Raw genomic sequence first — 27,033 nt, 5'->3', positions numbered from 1 at the left:
GATCCTGCACTGTGCAATACTCACACCTATGCTCTCAGCAAGCAAACTTAGAGGTGTAAGACTACATATAATCAAGAAAATCTTTATGAGGCTAAATGGGTTTCTTGGATGTAGGTATCAAGACTTGGGCAGTGCGGGGACTGCAGGGGCGGCCCCTGTGAGGAGCGGCCGGGGCTGCCCCGTGCTGGACACCACCGGTTCCAGCCGGCTCCAACGGCCCCACCGCAGGGCACAGCTGAGCCCCTCAGCCACGGGCGGGCGCCTCGGGGAAAGCCTGGGGAAGGAAGGGCAAAACGCTGCCCGGCAGCCGGGGCTGAGGGAAACAGGGTGAGAAACAGCCCTGCGAGCCCCGAGGGGAGAGCAGGAGGAGGGCAGGAGCTGCTCCAGGCGCCCCGGCAGAGAGGCCCCTGTGGCCCCGGGGAGACCCCGGTGGGGCGGGTGTTTCCCTGCAGCCCGTGGGAAGGCCCCACGCTGGAGCAGGGAAAAGTGTGAGGAGGAAGGAGCGGCAGAGAGGAGCTGTTATGGACTGACCGCAGCCCCTCATTCCCCATCATCCTGCGCTGCTTGGAGCAAGGGGAGTTAAAGGAGTCGGGAATAAAGAAGTGAAGCTGAGTCTGGGAAAAGGAGGGCAAGTGAGTTGTTGTTTTATTTTTTTTGTTTGTTTTGATTCTCACTACTCAAACATATTTCAAGTGGCAATAAATTAATTTTCCCCAAGTCAAGACTATTTTGCCCATGATGGTAACTGGTAAGTGATGTCCCAATCTTTATCTCAACCCACGAGCTTTTTTATCTTATTTTCTCCCCTGTCCGGTTGAGGAGGGGGAGTGAGAGAGCGTCTGGGTGGGGGTCTGGCAGCTGGTCAAATTCAACACACCACAATGGAATATGTTTGTAAACTTATGATGTACAGCAATGGAATATGAACTGTACCTTCTCTTACAAACAACCTCCTCCCCTGACGTTTCAGGTCAAGATAAATACCCTCAGCTTTGCAGAGAGAATATCTCACAGTTGGAAGCCCCTTGACAGCAGCATCTCATCTGGCTCCACTCAAAACTGGGATCAATGAGCAGCAGTAGCCCACAATTCTTTTTGTGTCCCAAGCATTGGCTTACCTCATTCTGCTACAAGATATTAGTTTTACTAAGGCGTTGGATGTGAAATGGCAGGAATTGTTATGATATTTCCCTCTCCCAGTGGGTGTTTAGGACTATTATGCTGTCTATATGGCATCAATCACTTGTACGCCTTGTAGCTGTTGAGGTCAGCGTAGGCCAGGTGGGCAGGCAGGAGCCTGCAGGCCAGTGGGGCTGTGCCCTCCCCACCCCAGTGAGCACAGTGCCACTGCACCCCAACAAGCTGAGCAAGGCCAAGGCCAAGGGCCAGGTCTCCCAAGGCGGCTCCTGAGCACAGGAGGAGGGCCCTGCTGAGGCCTTTTCTGGCTCCCTCTCACCTGGCTCCTGCCCAGCAGCTGCAGCTCCGTTCCTGCTGCGATGCCTGGTCAGGATGGACTGGGCAGAGCTGGGTGGAAGCATGGGGCCTATCAGTTCACTGAGGACACTGGCAATAACATAGTAAATGTGATTTTTGCCATCACTAGCAGAAGCCCCCGCCCCTGGGGTGCCCTGTGGTGCAGGGTCTGGGGCCTGAGATGCCTGGTCGTGGGCCTGGTCTGAGTGGCATTGGCCACCCCGTCTGTCTGGGGATGAGCGACTCTCACCTCCCTGGGGTGAGCTGAGGCCGTGTGGTACCGTCTGTGGTAACAGTGTGAGCAGCCGTGGTCATTACCGAGTGACAAACTCCAGCCTTGGGTGTCCCAAGGACTGGCGGTGGCCAGTGAGTGCCAGCCATGCTGCCCTGCCTGCCCAGAGAAGGATGCAGGGGGCCATAAGGACACCTATAAACCTAGATCCTTGTGTATACCAGAGGTGAGGCAGAATAGACCCTCACCAGAAACACCACATTTCTCCTATAAAGACTCCAGGATACCTATGACTCTTGAAAATTTCCTCCCCACTTCTTGAGAAAGAATAAAACTTTAAACTTTAGGACTCAGAGGAGCACTGGAAGAGTGTATTTAGTACCAAAGAGAAGGAGTTGAGACTAGCATGCTTTTGTATAACATCTATCAGGTATTATGCATTTCTGTATTGATTATACAACTTGAACTATTAGATTGTTAAATCATTCATTGGACTCACAAGTTCTTAACTCTATATATGGTGTGTTCCCTTTTGTGCACCACAAGATTTTGAGTGTAACACCCTCCCCAGGCCCATCATCCACCTGAAGTGTACTGCTAGACATACAGTCAGATGTTTGAAAGGAAAGGACCCTAAAAATTTAAGGCGCCTTTCTCACATACATGAGCACACTTTCTCCTGATCGTCTCCTGTCTAACATGGTCTTATTTTTAGTATAACCAGGTCATACCTACTTTCCCGGACAACTCAAAAGCGAGGCTTGATCACCAAGCTACAAAACTCAGCTCCTGTGTATTCACTGTGGTAGTCAGGTTAACAGAAACCAAAAGGGTGGTAAGAATGATATTTTCACAGATTAACATCAGTACCTGATAGGAGACACTAAATAAAGAAAGCAGTACAACAAGCTGAATGTTTTAGACACAGTACAGGATCATGGAGGGGGTGAGTAGCTAGTGAATGAGTGTTGTGGTTTAGCCCAGCCGCCAGCTAAGCACCACGCAGCCGCTCGCTCAATCCCCCCCAGGTGGGATGGGGGAGAGAATTGGAAGAGCAAAAGTAAGAAAACTCATGGGTTGAGATAAAGACAGTTTAATAGGTAAAGCAAAAGCCACGCACACAAGCAAAGCAAAGCAAGGAATTCATTCACTACTTCCCATGGGCAGGCAGGTGTTCGGCCATCTCCAGGAAAGCAGGGCTCCATCACGCATAACGGTTACTTGGGAAGACAAACACCATCACTCCAAACATCCCCCCTTCCTTCTTCTTCCCCAGCTTTATATACTGAGTATGACATCATGTGGTATGGAATAGCCCTTTGGCCAGTTTGGATGAACTATCCTGGCTGTGTCCCCTCCCAGCTTCTTCTGCACCTGGCAGAGCATGGGAAGCTGAAAAGTCCTTGACTAGTGCAGCAACAATTAAAACATCTCTGTATTATCAACACTGTTATCAGCACAAATCCAAAACATAGCCCCATACCAGCCACTATAAAGAAAATTAACTCTATCTCAGCTGAAACCAGGACAGTATCCACCCCTTATTCCATACCATTTACATCATGCTCAGGTCTCACACTATCCAATACATTCTCATTACCCACCATCACCCTTCCCATCCTTTGATATAATGCACATATATCATTCCCTTAGTCTATGGACCACCCCTACAAAATATTTGTAAAATGTCCATAAATGTCCACAAAATGTCCACTGAGTTCATTTAGTCCATGACTTTGGGCTTCATCTCTTATGGTTGTTACTCAGGACAGGAGAGGTGGTGTGTTTCTTGGAGTTATTGGGCACCAAAGCCAGCTTAGGTCAGGTCACTGCTGCACCTGCACTGCTTCTTGTAAGGCTTCTCCTCCATTTGTTCAGGTGGTTCCAGCTGTAGTAATTCCTATAACATGCAACTCAAATCCCGGGATACAACAATTTAAAGGTATTTCCATTACAATCTCCACCCCTGGTCCCTTTGGATAAGACCATCAGGTTTAACATTGCAATGAACTCCTCCCCTTGCCCCTGCTCCAGCTTGGACTTATCCACAGAATGTAGTACCTTCAGAAGTAAACTTGCTCCAACATGGCCTCATGCACAGCCACTGATGCTTCAAGGTGTACCTGCTGCAGCATGGACTTCATCCACAGCCACAGATGCTTCGAGGTGCACCTTATCCAGCGTGGACTTATCCTTGGGCCACAATCCCACCTGCTGTGGCACAGACATAACCATGGCCACAGACGTTTCAAGATATACCTGCTCTGGCATGGGCTTATCCATGGGCACAGATGCTTCGGGGTGTCCTGCTCCCGTGTGGACTCATCCACAGGTCACAGTCCCTTCGACTCGAGTTCACACTGGAATTCCAGCCTGTCCAGTACAGCAGCACAGAAACAGCAGCGATGCCCTGGCCATCTGCCAGCCCAGGTGCAAGGCCATTGCTGTTATCAAAATGTTCCCAGGCACAGCAGAGTAAGGTGATAAGCAGTACAGCAGCATGGCAAGCAGTAAAAGCAAAAAGCAGCCACTAACGAGCCCTAGACTCTAACATACAGTAAGGCAAGCAAGCCTATAGCAAGCACAGAAGCCTGCTGACAAATAGCTATGCAGCAATAACAGCTATAAATTCTATCTGGCACATTCCAATCAAATCTGTCATTTTCTCAAACCCTTCAAGCCCCACGTTGGGCGCCAAAAAGGACTGTCGTGGTTTAGCCCCAGCTGGCAACTAAGCACCACACAGCCGCTCGCTCACTCCCCCCTGGTGGGATGGGGGAGAGAATTGGAAGAGCAAAAGTAAGAAAACTCATGGGTTGAGATAAAGACAGTTTAATAGGGAAAGCAAAAGGCGCACACACAAGCAAAGCAAAGCAAGGAATTCATTTACTGCTTCCCATGGGCAGGCAGGTGTTCAGCCATCTCCAGGAAAGCAGGGCTCCATCACGCATAACGGTTACTTGGGAAGACAAACGCCATCACTCCAAATGTCCCTCCTTCCTTCTTCTTCCCCAGCTTTATGTACTGAGCATGACATCATGTGGTATGGAATAGCCCTTTGGTCAGTTTGGATGAACTATCCTGGCTGTGTCCCCTCCCAGCTTCTTCTGCACCTGGCAGAGCATGGGAAGCTGAAAAGTCCTTGACTAGTGCAGCAACAATTAAAACATCTCTGTATTATCAACACTGTTTTCAGCACAAATCCAAAACATAGCCCCATACCAGCCACTATAAAGAAAATTAACTCTATCTCAGCTGAAACCAGGACAATGAGCAAGAACAAGAGTTGAGGATATATTCTGGACTAAGTGGAGGGAGTGAGCATGATGCAGGGCAGTCTGAAGACAGGACAGTAAAGCAAATGAATACACTCACTGCTTGTGCTCACCACTCATTGTTTGGAGTATCTTAGAGAGTGGGTCTGGCAAGAGACCACCTGCATCCTTGGATCATATATACTCACCTTTGAGTTTCCTGGACCTCTCAAGCAGAGATTTAAACTAAATGTCAATACCATGATGGACATCTGCAGCCTGCTCTGAGGCAGGTTTGTCCCCAGATATGTCAAATATCAGCTGTAACACCTCTCAAGTTGTTCACCAGCAACAAAGAGCAGCTGGCTTTTCAGTGCTCTGCCAGTCTGTCAGTCAACCACAGATGTCAGTGGATCTTGAATTATGAAGGCATTTGGCTTATTCTCTAGAGGAATGAGAGTTCTCCATAAGGCAACAGAGGCTACCACAGCCCCAAACCAGACCATGACTACATATCCTCATTTTACTGAGAAGAATTTCCCACAGTAGTATTTCTATGATCTATGTCTTTTTCCTGTACAGTGGCATGTAATCAAGGAGCCCAGGACTTGTTTTCTCCCCTTTTTCCTCAGTTCTTTTCCTTCCGTTCTTCTGCCCCAATCCATCCCAGGAGAACTAATTACTTCTCTGGTAGAAGTGAAAAAAATGTCTGTGCAAAGTCCCTCTGTATTTTCTCATCCAAAATATTAAATTCCAGCTAACCCTGCATAGATGTGTTTGAGCCAGTTTCATTATCATTTAGCCTACTGTCAAAGCTAGCAGGACACCAACCGGCATCAGTCTGAACACCCTGCTCCAACTGCTGTGCAGTTCTTACATTACAAGCCATTTGGATTTTGAGTTCTTTCTTAATCATAGAGAAAATGCAGATATTTTAATTGTGCATCTGTGTGTGCACACTGGGAACACATTCTCTATCCTGCAGTAATTCAGATTACTGATGTATGCAATAGGCAAAAGTAATAACTGCACCCTGAGTTCTGGAAAGAAAAAAATCTGCTGAAATTTTTGAGCAGGTACAATGGCATTCTTAGGTGCTAGATTAACATGGTTTTGTTTTTTTTCCCTAAAGAGAAAAATGTTTGCAGTCTGTAGGTATCATCCTTCAATTTATAGCAACTCCTCAGAAAACACTAAGGGTACTGTGATGCACATGCTAGGAGAATGAAACAGTTCAGGGGAAAGGTTTTGGGGTGTTCATGTGTTAATGCAGATTTATTACCTCTTCTTGAGGTCATCTGGAACTAGGAGTTTAAAATCCAGAATAAATAAAAGACTGGGTTTTTGTGGGGTTTTTTTTCAGTATTTGGGTGTTATTAAACTGTAACACATGAAACATTATTGCTCTCATGATCAGAAAGAAAACTGAGTGTAATGCTTTTTCTTCTGTTTATATATTCTCTTCTCTCTGGAGTTTCTGCTGAGAGGAGTGGAATTGACTGCCCTGACAGAGTAACAATTTGGTTTTAACAGGAACATGTTTTTTTTTCTGGAAGGTTTGTGTTTTGCAAGGATGTGTCACAATGTGTACAAAGGAGAAGGGAATTGTACCTTCTTTCACATCTCTGTCTTTTGCTTGCAACTCCAACTATTCTAAGGTTTTTGAGCTGCCAAGTTGTTTTAGTGAAAATCTCTCATGCTGAAGACTCTTAAAGCCAGACTTTAAAGGATCAAGCTATGGAAGGGTACCAGATTACCTTCTCTTACTAACAGTGCTATAGTAAAACTGAGTATCAGTGCCTCAGGGTAACAGAAGTGTAATGCCCAAGGCATGCATATATCATGTTAAGTACACATTGCCATGAGCTTTGTGATTCTACTCAGAAATTATTCCATTTATTTGTTATCAGTTATGTTGCTCTTCAGGAAGATGGGAAGGACATCAGCTTGCAGACAACTTTGTTAACAGCAGTGATGTAAAACTTTTCAAAACTTTTTAGAGTAATATGCACTCTTTCGTAGTGAATATTAATTCATTGGCAGATATTTTAGTACTTTTATATTAATAGAGTCTTTGGAAAATATTTGTACTAAAAAGATTTATGTTAGGAAAAAAACCTTTAAGTCTAGAAATGTATGTCATTTTTATATTATCTGACAGTAAATGAAAATACTGGTTTGCTTCATGATATCAATCTTTTCAATGCCAATTTGCAATTACATAATTAATTGCATACAAACAACTTTATGAAGGTGTTAATGATGCACAGCAGACCCAATAAGCTACTCCCATATGGCAGGAAACAGTTCTAATAACTTCCTCATACACATATTTGTTCCCTATGAATAATCCTTTTAGATATCTTCTACAGGGAAAGGGGAAGCGGATGCACGTTGGTATGAAAACAGTGCTTCCACCACCACTCACAATGCCTTATGATTATGATCCAAAATCATAACTTTGTGTCTTGGGCTTTATGCCTAAGTTTTGCTGCATTCATCCTGGTGCCGCATAAACAGTCATATGCCTAAGCATCATCATTCTGCCTTTGGAAAAAGGATTTACATCTCCTGTGACATTCAGAAAAACTGCACTGAGCAACCTGCCTAGCTTCACCAATTTTCAGAGATCAGCACTGATTCAGGGCTGAGATTATTGAACACACAGTGCAATATGGTATTGCTGCACACAGAAATGGAATTATATGCTTACCAATTAGCTTCAATCCTATTTCCTTAACTTAGGCAAAATAAATCATTTCACTGATAGACATTTTTGTGATCTATGACAATGAGGCTCAAAGATTTATCTTATAGTTTTACTTTTCTTTTCCCTTGAGGTATAACTGGAGCTGAATGGGAAACATTCTAGTACTATGTACATAGATTTTGTTATAGTTACTTGAGTTTATGACACATTTATATAGAATCTGATTTTTGCTAAAATTAACAGGCCCTGTCTGACTTTTATCTACAAAGAGGAAAGCCTGCATGTAAAGCGGTCACTGTAGAATAAGGCTTCTGGAAGTAAGTGGAAAAGTCAGGAAACACAAATTTGGGACTACTGAAGTAGAATTGCATTATATCATAAGCATTTAAAACCTGTAACTGAACTCCCCAAATCTGGTATCATATAATGAGATCATTCTTCCATTTAAAAAATGTAGACTTATCATGCAGATAGGGAATAAAGGACTATATTCTTTGGAAGAAGTGGTACTTCCAAACTCCAGCGTCCAAAAGAAAAGGACCGCCTTTCTCATGCAGAGACTGACTCACTAGGATACTCACCTGAGGCTCAGTAAACCCCATTTCACAGCTGTGCAGGTCAGACGATGGAAAACCACCATCAAAGAACATAGTGTGCAATAGTTTGAATTATCACTGTTTCAAAGTGTATGTCATCTTAGTCTTTTGATTATATGCTGCCTTGCAAGAGAGGAATTCAGCAGAGTGTTATTCCCTCCTTACACCTCACTTCCTTCCAATCTCTTTTTTACCTGTATGCTTCTATCTGTGGGCTTCAAAATCCTATCTAGCATCTATAAAAGGGCTTTGGATATCAAGAAAAAGAAAGAGAGAATATAGCAAATTGGTGTGAGGAAGTATACCAAAAGGGGAGTGTTACTGTAGGTTTGACTGTTCTTGTACTTTTCTGCTTAGTATCTGACCCTGCTAACTGTCAGGTAGCAGTAAATAAATGAGATGGACCTTTGGTCTGCCCCAGAACAGTAATGCTTTTGGTCCTATATTAAATTTCTGAATATCAGACTCAAGTCTAGATTCATATGTAACTTGCTATTTAGCACAAAACAAATAGTGAAAGTTGGATTAATTTCCTTGAAATCTGCAATTTGTTCAAAATGTATATGTAACAATGACCTGTAGATCAGAATCACAGAATCATGAGGGTTAGAAGGGATCTCTGGCAACCGGCTAGTCAAACTCCCTTGATAAAGCAGGGTTAGCTAAAGCACGTTGTCCAGGACCATGACCAGTCAGTTTTTTAATATCTCTAAGAGTGGAGACTCTACAGCCTCTCCGGGTAACCTGTTTCAGTGTTTGACCACCCTCACAGTAATTTTTTATGTTTGTGTATAAATGGAATTTCCCATATTTCAGGTTTTGCCCATTGCCTCTTCTCCTGTCACAGGACACCACTGAGGAAAGACTGGCTCTGTCTTCTTTACTCACTCCAATCAGGAATCGGTCGAGGGAGGTGATTGTCCCACTCTACACTGCACTGGTGTGGCCCCACCCTCAGTACTGTGTGCAGTTTTGGGTGCTTCAATATAAGAAGGACATCAAACTATTAGAGTGCGTCCAGAGGAGGGCAACCAAGATGGTGAAAGGTCTCAAGGGCAAGACTTACAAGGAGCAGCTGAGGTCACGTGGTTTGTTCAGCTTAGAGAAGAGAAGACTGAAGGGTAACTTCATCACAGTCTACAGCTTCCTCAAGAGGGGGGAGGTGCTGATCTCCTCTCTCTGGTGACCAGTGATAGGACACGAGGAAATGGAATGAAGCTGCTTTAGGGGAAGTTCAGATTGGACATTAGGAAAAGGTTCTTCACTGAGAGCATGGTCGGTCACTGGAACAGGCTCCCCAGGGAAGTGGTCATGGCACCAAGCCTGTCAGAGTTCAAGGAGTGTCTGGATGATGCTCTTAGTCATATGGATTAGTTTAAGGTAGTCCTGCTAGGAGCAGGGAGTTGGACTCGATAATTCTTATGGGTCCCTTCCAACTTGAGATATTCTATATGCTGTGTTTTATACACAGTGACAATATATACCCCAGAGCCTTCTCTTCTCCAGATGAAACAATCCCAGTTTTCTCAGCCTCTCCTCATATGAAAGATGCTCTGGTCTCTTAATCATCTTAGTGGCCCTGCACTGCGCTTGCTCCAGTATGTCCATGTCTTTTTTTTACTGGAGAGCCTAAAACTGGACCTAGCACTATAGATGTGTCTCACTAAGGCCAAGCAGAGGGTAAGGATCACCTCCCTTGACCTGTTGGCAATGGTCTTCCTAATACAGCCCAGGATGCTGTTTGTCTTCTTTGCCACAAGGCCACATTGCTGCATTGTGTTCAGCTTGTCCACCAGGACCACCAGGTCCCTTTCTGCCAAGCTGCTTTCCAGCTGGCCATTCCCTAGCATGTTTGGGTACCTGGGGTTATTCTTCAGGTGCAGGACTAGGCATTTCCCTTTGTTGAAACTGATGAAGTTCCTGTCAGCCCATCTCTCCAGCCTGTTAAGGTCCTTCTGAATGATAGCACATCTGTATGGTGTATCACTCGCTCCTCCCAGTTTTGCATCATTTGCTGAGGGTGCATTCTGCCCCATCGTCCAGGTCAGTAATTCAGTAATTCAGTAATTTGAACAGTATTCACCCCAATATAGACCCCTGGGGTACTCCACTAGTGACTGAACTCCATCGGTCTGGACTCCAGCTGGCCTCTAGTTGTGCACTGATCACAAATATTTGAACCTGGCAGTTCAGCCAGTTTTCAGTCCACCTGTGTGTCCATTTATCTAGTTCATACCTCATCAGCTTGTCTGTGAAGACTTCATGGGAAACAATGTTAAAAACCTTGCGAAATTCAAGATAAACAACATCCACTGCCCTCCCTTTGTCCACCAAGCTAGTAATTTCATTGTAGGAGGCTACCAAGCTGTTTAAGCATGATTTTTCTTTCATAAATCCACAGTGACTGCTCCTAATCATCTCCGTGTTTTTCACATATTTGGAAGTGGCTTTGAAGAGGATTTGCTTCATCACCTTCCCAGGGATCAAGGTCAGGCTGACTGGCCTGTAGTTTCCCAAATCTAAATATTTGCACAAAACTCTGTAAATAGAAGTGGCTGGGCATTGCACTTTAGCCATAAACATGAAGTATATATACCTACATCTCTGAAATTATAAAGGCTGTGCATTGTTTCTTATAGAATTCATGTCTTAGAGGTCTTAAATACTTATGGTTGGAACCAAAATATCCAGGCACTGCCTGCTCTGCCAGAGAAGACATTCATAAAGAGAATATAGATGAAAAGAACATTTGAGAAAGAAGACACAAAAAGACAAATATATGAACTTGATATGGCAAATTATCCTTGTGATTCTAAAAATGGTGCAAAAGGAAAGATTTCTCATTGTTTGAGAGTTGTTAAATGTTAACATCACAGGAGAAAAAGGCTTAATTTTAGTGGCATTAGCATTTTGACAGAAAGAATGGTACAGTGCTCTTTGACTATGCAATTGCAGTTTGGTCTGCAGAAACAAACCATGACACCTCTACAGATCCAAACAGAAGCTTGAGTGAGACTCTATTATGGACTAAAATATACCTAAATAAGTTGAAGCATGTACTTAAGCTGACTATTGCTTTATTGAGCTGCAGCCTGAATCAATATTACAGATTGACTTAGCATTCTTGGTATTTTCCCAAATTCTTTTTCTTTTCTCTTTTCTTTTCTTTTCTTTTCTTTTCTTTTCTTTTCTTTTCTTTTCTTTTCTTTTCTTTTCTTTTCTTTTCCTTTTCTTTTCTTTTCTTTTCTTTTCTTTTCTTTTCTTTTCTTTTCTTTTCTTTTCTTTTCTTTTCTTTTCTTTTCTTTTCTTTTCTTTTCTTTTCTTTTCTTTTCTTTTCTTTTCTTTTCTTTCTTTTTTCTTTTCTTTTTCTTTTTTCTTTTCTTTTCTTTTCTCTTCTCTCCTTTTCTTTTCTTTTCTTTTCTTTTCTTTTCTTTTCTTTTCTTTTCTCATAACTTTATCTTATCTTATCTTATCTTATCTTATCTTATCTTATCTTATCTTATCTTATCTGAGAGGGTTAAACTTAAAGATATTAGAGTTTCATTTCCAAAACCAAAACTTTTCACTGTCATACTTTACTGTACAATAGAAAATTAGTCTTCTGATACAGTTAGGACACTTTTTTCTTCTGGAACAAGGAAGTAATTGTTTAATGACTTTTGTTCCAGAAGGAGTGGAACTGCTTAATGTCTGGCTTATTAGCTATTGGCGTTTCTGTATTTGAGGTGGACATTTCCATATAATCAATGTTTATCACCTGGGTGGAATCTCTGGTGTTTAATGGTGAAGCTCAACAACAGAAGCTGCATTAAATCCAGACTGCCACTGGGGTTTGCACTCTCATGTCATACCACCTTACATATTCTTTCTCTCTCCTGTTCCATCAACAGCATATATGTGACTTCATATTGACCATACTGGCCCTTAGAGAGATGCTTTAAAAATAAGGTATATGTTTTAGCCAGATAATTTTGTGAATTGTTTCCCCTGCTAACAGAAAGAGTACTAGGCCTGATTAAAAGGACAGTATGGAAAAGTGTGGCTGAAGAGATGACGGATGTTATTAGTGTTGGATCCCAATTTATATCAATTAAGGCCAAATCCTGGGATATGCAGATTTACAGTGTAATTTTTTTCACAGTCTGAATACTTATAAAAATCTCTCATATTCCCAAGTATTTTCATAAAATACATTAGTGCTTATTAATCTTTACATTCTGTGGTTTTTGAAACTGGATAATAGGTTCAAGAACTACTATGGAAGAGATATATAGAAAGAGGGATTGCTTGACCATTGATGTCTAAATTAATTTTAATCTGTATGAATTAATCTAACCAAATAGCTGATGTTTCAAAATATATATATTGATATTTAAGCCTTTGTTCATATAAGATTAAAAGCACACAAGCACTCAACTTCACCTAAACATTTTAACATCAAAGTAGCCTTAGATGTGTTTAAATATGAGTGGAGGAATGTCATCTACTTACTTGTTCTGCAAGCAAATATATTATGAAAGAAAATTGTATTGGATACCCTTTTGAATTAAATACAGGAAAATATATTTCAAAGTAGAAGGTAAACGACTGAAGACTTATACCAATAAATCCTTGTCTATTGGTTCCTTTTAACGCTCTCAAGCACATTCTGCAAACAAGGTCAATGCTTTGAAAACAATGTCTTGATCTCTTAAAGAAATGAAATATGAAGATACTAAATTAACTTTTTAAATCACTAATTGTCCAAATTATTCTGGTTGGAAAAATGGCAATCTCACCTGCCAGGTAGACAAAATAGAAGAGTTATCCCAAGAAAGGATTTAATTTAACACTTAGAAAAATCACGTAATGAGCACAAATGATTAAGCTTGGGTGGAGGAAAGGATGCTAAGTTTTTTTTAATGCATAGTTAAGTCAGAATTTGCCAGTTTCAGCAAATTCTGGATACTCTTGTGTTTGCATAATAAAAAGTCTTCAGCATGGTAATCTTATGAGTTTATAATCAGCAAGTTGTTATTTAGTATGAGCATCATACGGTTATACTGAAAGAGCTATTTTGTGGGAAAGAGAGCACATTTCACTTAACTGCAATTTCCCTCTATCAACAAAACCCACAATTCAGCTTTGTGCAGCAATAACAAGGATGAAACAGTGGGATCTTTCAGTCTGTCAAATTGTTGTTAATTACAGAATGTTGTTAAAGGAAAACATATTATGCACAGCAGAATAAGCATAACAAAGGGACATTTATAGGCCAATCCAGCTGTCATTGAAATGAGCAGGAATTTTGCTGTTAACTTCAATATGAGTAGAATCAGCCTTTTTAATTTAACCATGAACATAAAATGACAAGTCTTTTGCAAGCCATCTCTCTCTCTCTGTCAACTGAAATAACGTGATTCCATATTAAGGCACAGAAAGTTTCTAGAGAAGTGCTTGTGATGAATGCATGCCTTTCAGTGAATTCACGAGTATGTTCTTTTCTGGTTGACAAAAGAGATTCTTCTCCAAATTTGTGGCTGCTAGTCCCCAAACTGGTCCTGTCATGAGGATTAAATCTCAGCCCATAGTACTAGAACACCTAACAGTTCATGCTAATTGCCAAGTATACTACTCAGTGTGAAAATCCTGTTCTCAGAAAAGCAGTGTCCAGCACTTGCTCCTTTATACAGAGATTTCACATACAGAGAAGATTTAGGAATAAGAATAGTAAAAAAATATATAAACGTCCCATTGCAGCATTTGTATAATATTACAGCAAAACCAAAGGCATTAATTTTTACCCAAAAACTTCATTCCATTCTCAGCTATCAGCCAGAGTTTTCTCTCTCAAGTTGTTCAGCCTCTGGCTGAAGCTGTTCTGTATTGAAAGGTTGCATTCTTTCCAACAGAAGCAAGCTTCAGGAAACTACTCTTTGTTTTGGTCACAATACTTATTTAGCCTCCTGTTTTACTGGCTGTATTATATAATGCAAGTGGAATATCAATAATTACCTTTCAAGACATCATAACTGGCCTTGACGTTTCAAAACAGAAATTGAGACACACTTTCTCTCTTATTTACCTAGTAACTTAGCAAACAACTTCATATGCTGACCTTCATCTTAGTGGAGGCTGCCAACAGTATACTTTTAAACTTCTTTCAGAATAGATATCTCAGAAGGTTAAAGAGGGACCCTGAAATGCCAGTTATTCTTCCTTTGTTTATGTCTTCTCTCACAGAACTAACTGAATTGTAGTCATAAATTTATGCCATAACGTTTTACAAACCACACATACTTTAGAGCCTTTCCAGAATCCTGCAGTAACTTGTTGTTGTTCCTTTCTTCTCCAGTAGCATGAATTACAATAGAAACCTTTTCATGGTTCTGTAAAAAGTTGCAACATAGAAATTTAAAACAGTATATATAATACCATTTCTGATAGTCTGCATTTCGGTGTATTTGGATATCTGTAGGGACCCCATATTACATATTAATGGAACAAGTAACTAATTAAGTACATGTGGTACAATTTTTCCCTTCTTTGAGATATTTTTTAAATAGAACTGAGTACTAATGGGGAAGATTGAATACAGTCAATTAATTGTTTTGTTTATTAATAGAAGATAAATTTTTAAAAAATGATTTTACTAATAGAATTTTGTTCAAATTGTACTTTGAGAAGATATCCTAAACCTATCACCAAGATCATCATTACATAAATAAGCATTAATGTAAGGAACAAAATCTTCCTGGGTAACTTGCTTCTTTGGATCAAAATGAAATGAAAAGACAAACATTTTCCTTTGTTTTACTGGAGAGCACAACTGCCTCTGTAACTCTTACATCAGATTAAAAATAATAATTTTCATGACAGAAAGTATGCCCCAAAGAATTTTTCCTCTTATTTTGATGCATCTATTGTTATATCAAGGGGGAGGGATTACATTAGATGAAGGGTACTGAAAAAGACTAGAATAAGTTCTCATGATTAGATACCAAATTTCTGAGTTTAATTATTAAAAAAACTCCATTAAAATATGAAGTAGGACTTTCTTTATGGGTGTTGAGAAAACTAGTTGCTTTTTTGCAAGCTAGAGTGACATACACTTAAATTATGACCATTGTGTTTGTTACATTTTGTTTGCTCAGTTTGCTTATCCAGAACATGTTAGTAAGATGAAATACATTTTTTTCCTCTTTGAAATGTTATTTCTCCTTTCAGGGTGCTAACGTCTTTCATGACCTTGGAAGCCACCCTTATTTCTACCTTCTTTATTTCTAATTTCGCAATTGTTTCTACTGTCAATGGAGAGAAGGCACCTTTCTCTGGACACCACTAATCACTTCATGAATCCACCGTGTGGGTTTGCAGAAACCTATGACATAAGCCTGTGTGCATTTCATCTTTTCAGTACTGGCCAGAACTGAGAGAAGGAATGAAGTTACTGCATGAGATATTGCTGCCTATTCTGCAAGTCTCTAGACATTTACATACCTATCTACCACATTCTGGTCACTACAAAACTCTGAACCAAATGGTAATGGCTTTCAGGAAATGGTGGTTGTATCAGTTTGAATGAAAATACTGAGCAAAACCTTGATCATAATCCGTCTTAAGAGACAGAAGTACAAAACAAATTTCAAACCCATCCAGACAGAAATTTAATGGTGACATTCTAAGAAGCTATCTTGGCCATAAGAGGACCTACCCTAAGTAAAAATACTGTGAGCCTACCTCTGAAAGTATGAAATAAGCTTCTGTAAGCAGGAAGACAGAAATAATAGAATAATGGCTAAATGCCAAGAGTACAACCAGATGATTGTGAACATTGGGAACATTAAATGAACACCGGGCAGTGAACAAATAGACAAATGACAGATGCAGACATGTGCCTGGAAGTGCTTCATTGAACTGCCTTGGGAAAGGCATTTCAGAAAGGCTTGGGAAAAAAATAAGGAGGATTATGTCCTCTCACAATGCTACTTTTGCATGTATGTGTGTGTGCATGTGTGTGCGTGTGCATGTGAAATAATATTTCATTTCAGATTTTGCACATGGAGCTAGAATTTCAATCTAAACAACATTTCTTTTAATATGCTATGTTATCTCCAATTAGACATTTAGGTATAATCCTTTCAGTTTCAAGAATGATCAAAACACTGCTGTCCCAAGGTTTATTGGGGTTTAACAGAACATCCTTGACGTCTGTAATCAACCAGATGAATTCTCTAGTGACCATCAGTTCCTTTAGATGAAATGCTCAGTCTGCCTTTGAAGGATTTGGGCTCATGAGACTGCTTTCTTGCTCATCCTTCCTTGTTGAATTTCAGGTGAATTCAAAGATCATAATTGTTTGCATAGCTGGATAATTATGCTGCTTTGGCTGTCTAATTGCTTATATAACAAGTTCAGTCTAAAGCTTTTAAGTATGAGTATGGGGATGATCACATGGCTCAACCTTTCTAAAAGGCCTATTAATAGGAAGATGACCATCAGCTGGTTTGGACAGTAACCAGGTAATTACAAAGGGACTTTTGAAACAAAGGAGTCAGCCTGAGAAAGAAGCATAAAAGAAGCAAAGAAATTGGAAACAGTGAGACCTCAGGGTGAAAACAGAAGCAGTCAACCCCTGGTTTGAGACTGCTAGCAGTCACCCTACAAGCCTTGCAATCTCTGCCTGGGGCTGATGGTGCAGCCTCCCTGTGGGGCACTGGGAGAGGCCTGCATGCAGCTAAGGCAGCGAGTGCAGGACGCAGCAAGCAGGGACCCACATCTCGGCATGCGTGTGGGAATTTGTGGAGTGCTTCCTTGCTGGTGAGCAGGTGCTAGGAAGCAGCAGGGGAACAGGCAGAGCTGAAGCACCCACATCTCTCACAGGAGGCGTGTGCACTCAGGGAACCTGCACTATCCCTGAGAAAGAGGGCGTGCTTGTAGCCCAAATGTAACTGCATGAATATGTGTGGGATTAGAATTGTTTGGGGTTAGATATAGAAATATGCTTAGAAATTTGTAGCTGTATTAACATTTTGTAAGTGGCTAACTAACACTGTTTATTTATTGAATTATTGATCCTCATCCTGAATGTATACTCCAGTGATTGCCAGTTAATTATGTGTAGTTAATAAATCAACAAACCACTTCTGTCCTGATTTGGTTTAAACTATGTGAACTGAGCAGTTTTTTTCTGAGGTAATGACAAGCTGTTACATTCTAACCACAAAATGTCAACATTACCGCCAACCGCTAGGTATTCGATTGCACATTCTGACAGGTAAAGCAACACCTATTTCATGAATGTATTTTTATATGTGCAATTTTTCATAAGTTTTCCTCAATAGACATTCAATAACCAAAAGAGAGATTTATGGTACTAAACCTGAAATCTAAGCCTGCAGTCCCAAGGGCTATAGCCTAACCCCTAGCAAACCTCAATACAACTCTTTGCATTGAGAGAAAGAAATACTATCCGTCAAGTGAAGCATTATCAAGAGATTGAGATAGTGATATGAAAGCTAAGTAAATAAATATGATCATTAAGAATCTTCAAACCCTAAAGGAAAAATAAAGAAATCCAGGAGACTTAAATGTTTCTTCAATTGTGTGCCCTCCAGCTACAACCAAAACAATAAATTGTCCTTTATGCACATTTCCTATTGAAATTTTAGTAGCACAAGATTTTGAGGAACAATTGGAACTGGTGCCTCAGTTCCCTTCTTCATGACCCTATCCAGCAGCAGCTTTTTTTTTTTTTTTTTTTAACACTCCTTTGAGAATGATTTGAACAGAGTATAACAAAGGGGAAAGACTACCACATCAGAATACTCAGTTCAGTCTTTCCAGCTTCACTTCAGTTAGTAAAAAGTTAATTATAATTTAATCTCCTTTCAGTCAAACTCATAACTCGTTCAGGGAATATGTTATTAGTGTTAAGAGGTTACAGGTTTGTTTTCAGCAGAATACTGTAGAATTGCAGAGCATCTGACAATCCAATACAAATTTGTTGTATTACTAATTTTGCTGTCTATGTAACTTGGTATGAGAAACAAGAAACTGGGATGGAAAACATGTAGGAGTCTGTATAGAGCCTAGCAAAGTTATGTTCTGATGATGACAGCAGACAACTTTGACATGAATTCTCCTGCTTCTGCCCTGAATTCTTTGACTCACCTTGGGCAATGACTCACTTCTGGGTTTTTTCAAATGAGCACAATAAAGTTTCCCTGCCTTACATGTAAGTTGAAGTAACAAACAGGGAAGTTTTAAATTTGTTCATAAAAAAGAAAGTTACTATATGCAATAAGAACAGGCTTGTTTACTCACTGTCTATAAAAATTTTGAAGAAATCTGATTCAGTGTTTGAAGGCCTTTTTTCCAGTTGATAAAAATGTATTTCACTCTCTTCAGTTCTTTCTGAACCTAAATGAAATTAGATAATTAGACTTAAAACAAATGTCCACCAGTACAGTAAATTTTCTCAGTACCTTCCAATTCTACTTCTCTTCGTCATGTTTGGTTAGATTTTTCCTTAACAAAATACTTTTACAGATACAGATATTGATATAACACAAAGTAAAGTGTGGCAACTAAATCTTCAGTTTTACCATAGTACTATAGATAAAAAAATGAAATGTGATTAAGATAATCAGTAACTTGATATACATTGTGTTTAAGTCAATCACACCTTGCTGGAGAGGCATCTAAACTTTAAAGCATGATTGAGGTCAGCAATTTAATTTTCTGAACAAAGTAGCTGTCAGGAAAAAAAAGGGTTCAGTCAATAGCAGACAAGTAAATACCTTTCTTCTATTGTTCTGGAGTAGAAGGTTCTTCAGGTAGCAGTTGGGATATACCTTGTGCTTGCTACTAATAGAATTATAGAATATTAAAAATCTATATAGGTAACTGATTTCTTTACAGGATTTCTTCTCAGAAGCGTGTTTTATGCTGATTTAAGTGCAAAATCATGAAATTAAATTCTACAGCAGATTCTGTTTTTTCTAACCCAGCTCATCCAAGTTCTTCACTATGACATTTCCAATATCGAACTGCAGCAAAGGATAGCATGACTGAGAGTGCTCAAGTGATAGGAAGGAAAAGCAATTGTGTTCAATCTAAGGAAGTTGTACCAGTGGAAGGTAAAATGGGATAGGCAGGCAGAACTGATTTGTCTAAAAAAATAAGATATAATTACCATAAATACTGATCTCCTTTGGAAGTTAACAAAAAAATAATTATGGCTTCTGGTTCGTGAAACTAAATGTTTCTTTGTTCTCCAATTCAACAAAGTGCTGAGCTTGTGAAATCACCTGTTTGTGGACATCCTTCCATGACTAAGCATGCATTTAGGTCTTATAAGAGTTAAGCCACACTGAAATGAAACTGGTTTTGCTGTGTAAGAACAAGTTTTACAATAATGTTGCGTAAAAGACTCTGAAAAGAACTAACTCGTATTCATTTAAAATCAAATGATATCTTATTTATATAAGAAAAATATGGTAATGGTTAATGATAAATGAATTCTTTCTGACAGTAAACCAGAAAGGGTTTCAGGGTCTACACACTCATTCTGCAAAACAATATACAAAGTCCAAGAACTGTATAAATATAAGTGTAAGAGCAACACATTTTGCTACAGATGGGTTTTCAACTCATTATAGAAATCCTAGAATTAATTGATTGTTTTAAAACAATAAAGCTCATAAAAACAATTCACTGTACTGAAGAGCTGGTACTTTATTACTTATAACAAATTTAGTTGGTTGCATCCTTTGATGTTCTGTGTACTTGTTAGCTTGATATATTTTTGCATTCCAAAGGTAATCCTTTTGTTTGCTGTCTTCAGTAAATAACAATATTCATGTTACGCATGAGTTATTGACATAGCTGTTTTGACATTTTAAATAAAAACATAAAAAACTAAAAGTTAAAAAACTAAAAAAACTTTAAAAAATATTGTCGCCATCTCAGATTGTTATCCCTTTAAACTCATTCCTTTACCTTATTTTTTTCTTCCTCCTTTTACATGTGTATACAGAGTGTTGGTCACAAAATGGCAGAAACAAATTCAGAATTTCTCTTAAATGTACAGTATCTAATCTGTTTTCTGAAGCACTCTCATGTTTTCAATACACTGGAAATCAGCTATATTTCACTACACACCACGTTTTGTATCTTTCAGTTATGGAAACTACCCAAAGGCTTAATTTTCCCTCCAATAAAAATTGTATGACCAAGTTTTTATGATTTGACAGAGTATCAATGGCTATTGAGTCTTCTAACTGTCCACTAGCCAAATGTGATACTCTCTCTTACACGATCTTAAAATATCCAGGAAGAAATGCAGATGCATAAACATGAAACATAAGCTACATGATAGAGATTTTCAAAGGGCCAGGTGAGCTGTAATTCTTCTGCTCTGTCATTTTGCTAGAGGTTATCATCCCATTAAAGTAACAAGCAACCAATATTTTTTATTGTTATTATTTCAACCTTGCAGCCAGAGAATACATAGTGATTCTTTTAAACATGTGTTGTCAATAATGTGACAAAACTAATACTGTTTGAAGAAACTCTGTTAACCTCTACCTTTAGCTACACTCACTGACAGAACCTGACCCTCTAGTTATACATTCCATGACCCAGAATAGATTATTATGACCATTCCTTCAGATAGTTCCCTACCAATATTTGTTACAATATTTTTCTTATTGTGTATTGTGTTCTCTGTTTATTTTGTCACTGTAGTGGAAGAATCATCACATGAGTCAGTCTACTGAGAGAAATAAGTCATTTGTCAGAATTACAACGGCTCGATGGCTGGAGTGAGGACAGAAATATCTATGAGAATTGCAGGCATTGAAACAATAGAAATCACAGTTCTGTAGTGAACCAATTACAGTAAAGACTCTTGAGGTATTACCTGAGCTGAGAAAGTACACACTGAAGAAGTATTTAAAATATTCAGTACAAATATCAATTTCTTTAGGTACACAAAAACAGTTTTCTAAATTTAATCTGATAGTTCAGATTCTGTACAGCAACAGTCATTTACTGGAACATATATAGACATAAGGCCAGCTTCTGCTCTCAAGTGTAAAAGGAGGAGGCTTTTTAAAAGCTGAAATCCTTCTGGCAGAGACTGCCATAGTGAGACACAAGACAGCTGATGGCAAAAAAAATAGGAACTCCGATTTAAATCTTTCTAACCTCTGTAGAATTATGTCAAAACAAAATAATTGGGTGTTGGATTATGCAGCTGCATTTTACCACTCTCACAGAAGTGTGTGGGGCTTTTGCCCCACTTTATACACAACGAACATATCACACTTTGTGAGACTTACCCTATATACTCCTCCAGAAAGAGCCATTTACAGAAATACTGAGAGTGACCTCTTCTTTGTGTGGAGGTCCTGAATCACATAAACCAGATATTGCTGAAGTCTGAGAGCAGTGTAATTTCATTCTGCTCCCTACACTGTGAAATATAGAACCATTGGTGTCGTGAAATCGAAGAAGTATAAAAATGAAAGTCCTTACTGATAGAAGCATGTGCAGTTTATATTAAATTAAGAAGGATGGAAACAGATCTGTGGCTTTTGAAGTACATGAAAAACTACAGCACCACCGAAGACACCAGCAGGTCAGGGGTGTAAATGGAAATAACTACTTTAGGGACAGGCTGTTCAGGACCCATATTGAAAACCTGTGTGTCGCATATTTTCACAAAATCAATTTATTTCCAGCAACTTGGGAGCTTTAAGGTTTATGAAATATAGTTATAGCCCAACTGTCAGCAAAGAACAAGTTTTCTAAAAGTAGAAAAGCTATTGAAGGCTGTGCCCCTTCCAGAAAAGCAAAGCAGAAACAAATAAACAAAATTCCCAAATATTTCCTTTCATAGGAGTCTAATGTCAGTTTTGTGATATTTACCTTCTGGAAGTAAATGGTTATATTTTTATATATATATATATGTGTGTGTATATAAATGTGTATGTGTATGTGTATATAGGTAGCGTACAAAGCACACACATTTCTGTGGTCATACAGGGTAAAATATTGATACGAATTAATGAAGGAGACTTTACTTCTTGCTAACAAGTGATGTTTTTTAGAAAAGAGTCTAACGCATTTTATAACATTTTGCAGAAGCCTAGTTGTAGCTATGAAATTTTCATATTTAAAATTTATTTCAAATTAAATACTAATAAATTCAAATTTATTTGAAAACAATTTACAATTTTAAAAAGTTTAAATACAATTGTTTTCAAGAAGGATATGTTAAATGTTATACAGTTGAAATCACCTATAAATTAGGCAAACTATATTATTTAATGTATATTTACGTACAGACAAAACCCCTCAAAGTTGTGGGAGAAAATCTGTTTTTAGCCATTCTGTTTGGGAGTTTTACTAACAACAGTAACAAGAACAGTTTCATGATTTTGTTGGAAGGCTGCAAAGATATATTCATGATTACAATAAAGTGGCCTCTTATTATTTCCTAAGACCTGCTACGATTCAAAAGACTGAATCAGGTAGGAAATATTGGCTATGCTTTGCATGGATTTTTTTTTACTGGACTGGCTAATCTCCCTGAGTATCATTTTTAAAGTCACATGTTAAAATGCAATGTAAAGTTTGTACTTTGAGACAAAAGTCACTGCCTGAAGCACACAAATCATGAAAAAAGTTGGGAGTGTGCTCCCTCTTACTGTCCAAAACCCGGTTAGAATGCTGTCTGATAATTCACCACATATATCTACTCTCTTGCAGTGTTGTTTTTTTTTTTAATAGGGGAAGATCAAGGGATAGTCTTGCTGCAGCCTGGTAGCACAAAGGTCTGTATAATTAGGACCTTCAGAAAGAAGAAGTTGCCAAACAACGCTTTGCTTTTGATGGTCTCTTAGGGCTGTCTGCAGAAAATGGAAATAGCTTTTAGCTGCAACATTTGGGGCACAGTGCAGCATCTGAATTGAAGGTCTTAGAAATAGCTTGTAAAGCCCCCTTTATGCCTGCCCCTTGTCTCCCTTGCTTGCTTCCTCTTAACTGTTCAAAGCACTCAGCAGTTAAAGAAGGCAGTCAATAAGTGCAGACTTAAAGACTCAGAGGCTGTAGAAGTGGTCTCATTTACTGGCAGAGACTGGGGTGGATTTACTTACTCTTGAATGGTGCTTCACATCAGGCAAATCAGAGAATCTAATGATTGTTTCATCCCAGACTATGATATATTCTGTATGGGCATTATATTTTTAAGGAAAACTGTTGCAGGAAACCTTGTTCTCTGCCATTGATAGTATAGCGGATACTCAGTTTCTATTGTTGTCCAAAGTGGGACAGGAAAGTGAACACAAGGACAACAAATGTCTTGAAGCAAAACTACATTTCTGCAAGTGCCAGGAAAGAGGAGAACTCATGAGCTTCTGCACTGTATAATCTTATTCCTTTCTGAAACAGCCCTCTCCAACACTTAATCTGACCTGAAGCACCCAAAATATATATTTCTATAGCTGCTGTGCTTGGGAAATCGAAGTAATATCTAATGAATATTTATAAGTATACAACTACATGCCTACACACACACACACATATGTACATATACACATGTGCTAATACTTTTTTAAGCCTTTTCTACACATACATTCTTTGCAACACTGACCTGAATATTAATTCATAAATGTGATTCATTTAATCTTATCTATTACTAAAGTAATGCAGAGTATCCTCACCTGCAATTAATTCCAAGGAAATTGACAGATCACAGCAGTTGCAGGATAAAACAGATCACTAAGCTTACATTAGGAATATTTTCTCCCTGAAAGCATATTTTCAGAGGTAAGAGTGTTTTCTAGTTCTTGCATCTGTTTGTTAAAATTTTGCTCTTTACATAACTAAAACAGTTTTCTTTGTCAAGATTCACTGTTTGTAATATTTCACTGAAGAAACAATTATAAAATGCAAATATTTATGTATCACGTTGATCTGCAGAAATCTTCAATAAAATTAAAAAACATCTTTTCTTATAAACTAGAGAGAAAAATAAGAACTATACTGACACTCAGGAGGTCTAAAGGTGTATTCTCATAAATATTATAAATTGTATGTATTCTTGTGTTTGCTTCACAATCACATAAATACTGTTTCTTCTTATTTAAATGTTTTGAAAGCATTTTCTCAGTGAAAAAGACTCTTTCTATCTTATTAATTTTAGATTCTTATTAAAATAATTGCAAGATAATTTTCCCAACTACAGGCATTTCTTTAAATATGAAATAAAAATAACCTCTTGCAATCCAACATTCACATTAGATATAAGAAAATGGAATTCTGACAGCTTTTAAAGAGCTGAAGATTAGTAAAAGTCAAGAATCACTGCTGATCAGCTATGGGAAATACAGTTTGCTACACCAGGTGTGACCTGTTTTTAGAAGAGTTATGCTTTAGAGAGCAGAAGTAAGAAAGTGAAAACATGAAAATGTGGCATACAATAATAGGAGGAATCATTTGTGCAAAAACCCTTTAACGATATGGATTTATTCAAATGCCAGTTAAAAGAATGCGAGCTGTAAGAAAGCAAAACTTTTAAATAATTCCCCATTTGAAAGAAACTTGTACCTTTCTATTTTAAGACAAAGAAATATAAAACCCAAGCCCCAAATCTCCATGCAATATTTGCTCTCTTTGTGATATTTCTATTGCTTTTCTCTTGCTTTCATTTGTCTTTGTATTTTGCATTTGCATCTTGGATTTCTACTTATTATTATGGGGAGAAAGAAATCACACCGTTATGGTCCTATTGTTTACAACAATAGCTAATCGTCCTTTTCTGGAAAATAACACTACTAAGGTTCCTGGCTGTGAAATTTGCATTCAGTTCCTGGCTAGCAGATTTGCATGCTTCTTTATGAGAAAGAAACTACAGCTCCCATAAGGCAGTGGAAAATAAAATAAAAAATAGGGTTTAGTATTGCAATTAAATTTTAGAAAAAGAAATGTCTTGCTTCCATTTAAAGACAGAGTATGCTTAGATAGGTTGGACTCACGCTCAATAAAATAGTTCTTTTTTCATTGTATCCAAATAATCTTATCACATAATTAAAAAAATAGGTGAACTGTTCTTTTTTTAAACCAGGAAACAGAAAAATCAAAACAGTTCTACTCAGATATATGTTTTTTAACATATAAACTATTAATTGCAGTGGGTTTTGAAATATGCTTAAGAAAGCATTCAGAGGTTTTACAGCCTGACCAGCCAGGCTTTGAGGCTTAACCAGAATCTGAAATACCATATTAGGTGTCCCTTGACCGTAGCAACCTCAAGGAGTCAACTAAGAATGAAAGTGATGACAGTACAAACCCAAGGTTTTTTACCCATCATCATTGAAAAGAGCAACCAAATTGCATTTTGTGACTGGTTGATGAAATAGTTATCAGAGGTCATAGAGATGACATAGTAACTGTCAAAAAAGTCAGAGGATATTAAATTATCCATTGTCCTATAAAGACAAAATCATTTATCTTTGATAAATTGCCTAGCCCTTTTGTAAAGAGTTCATGGCCACAAACTCATAGAAACATACTTAAAGGTTACTGTTTCTTTTGAAATCAAGATTGACCACATCAGTTATGTAATCCCTTCTTTTTTCTTTCTAATGTTGATTCATTTTCTTCAATGACTGCTGCTCACTTATTTCCACAGTTTCACAAGATCTACATGGGTAACGATGGTGGGAGTAGTGGTTTTCTTTAGTAATACAGTAGTTGGTGTCATGATCTGACAGCACAATACCTGCCTAATGTGAGCATGCTGTCATTTCTTTCGATCCCAACATTGTCTTACTAGCTTCAAACATCTTCCTGGGTGTTAGAAATTACTTCTGAGAAATGTACAAGATTTTTGGTAGCCAGTGTCACTTTAATTCAGAGCATATTCTGTGTCTTCCAGTCAAAGAAGGCAGACAGAATCTAGTTTAGACATACACTTTAGAACTCCATTGACATTCAAGTAATATGTAAAGCTGATGGCTTCAATTCAGGCTTTAAAGAAAAACAATTTTCCACTGACATATGACATATGAGACAGTCTGAGTATGTATTTGACTGATGTGATCATAGAGTTGACTTAAAGCCTAAGTGTGTACTGGTTTTGGCTGGGATAGAGTTAATTTTCTTCCTAGTAGGTAGTATGGGGCTATGTTTTGGATTTGTGCTGAAAATAGTGTTGATAACACACTGATGTTTTAGTTATTGCTGAGCAGTGCTTACACGGTGTCAAGGCCTTTTCTGGTCCCGACACTGCCCTGCCAGCGAGTAGGCTGGGGGTGCACAAAAGGTTGGGAGGGATGTCGTGGTTTAGCCCCAGTCAGCAACCAAGCCCCACACAGCCACTCGTTCACCTTCCCCCCCAGTGGGATGTGGGAGAGAATTGGAAGAGCAAAAGTAAGAAAACTCATGGGTTGAGGTAAGAACAGTTTAATAATTGGGGAAAGGGGGGGGGGGGGGAGAGTAATAATAATAAAAAATTGTAATGAAAAGGAAAACAACAAAAGAGAGAGAGGAACAAAAACGAAGGGAAAAAAAACCAAGTGAAGCAACCGCTTACCACCTGCCGACCGATGCCCAGCCAGTCCCTGAACAGCGATTGCTACCCCTCGGCCAACTCCCCCCAGTTTATATATTGAGTATGACATCATATGGTATGGAATAGCCCTTTGGCCAGTTTGGATCAGCTATCTTGGCTGTGCCCCCTCCCAGCTTCTTGTGCACCTGGCAGAGCATGGGAAGCTG

Source organism: Ciconia boyciana, chromosome 2, assembly GCF_034638445.1.
Source record: "Ciconia boyciana chromosome 2, ASM3463844v1, whole genome shotgun sequence".
Classification (NCBI taxonomy): domain Eukaryota; kingdom Metazoa; phylum Chordata; class Aves; order Ciconiiformes; family Ciconiidae; genus Ciconia; species Ciconia boyciana.
The sequence above is the reverse complement of the archived record's forward strand: the minus strand, read 5'-3'. Positions refer to the sequence as shown.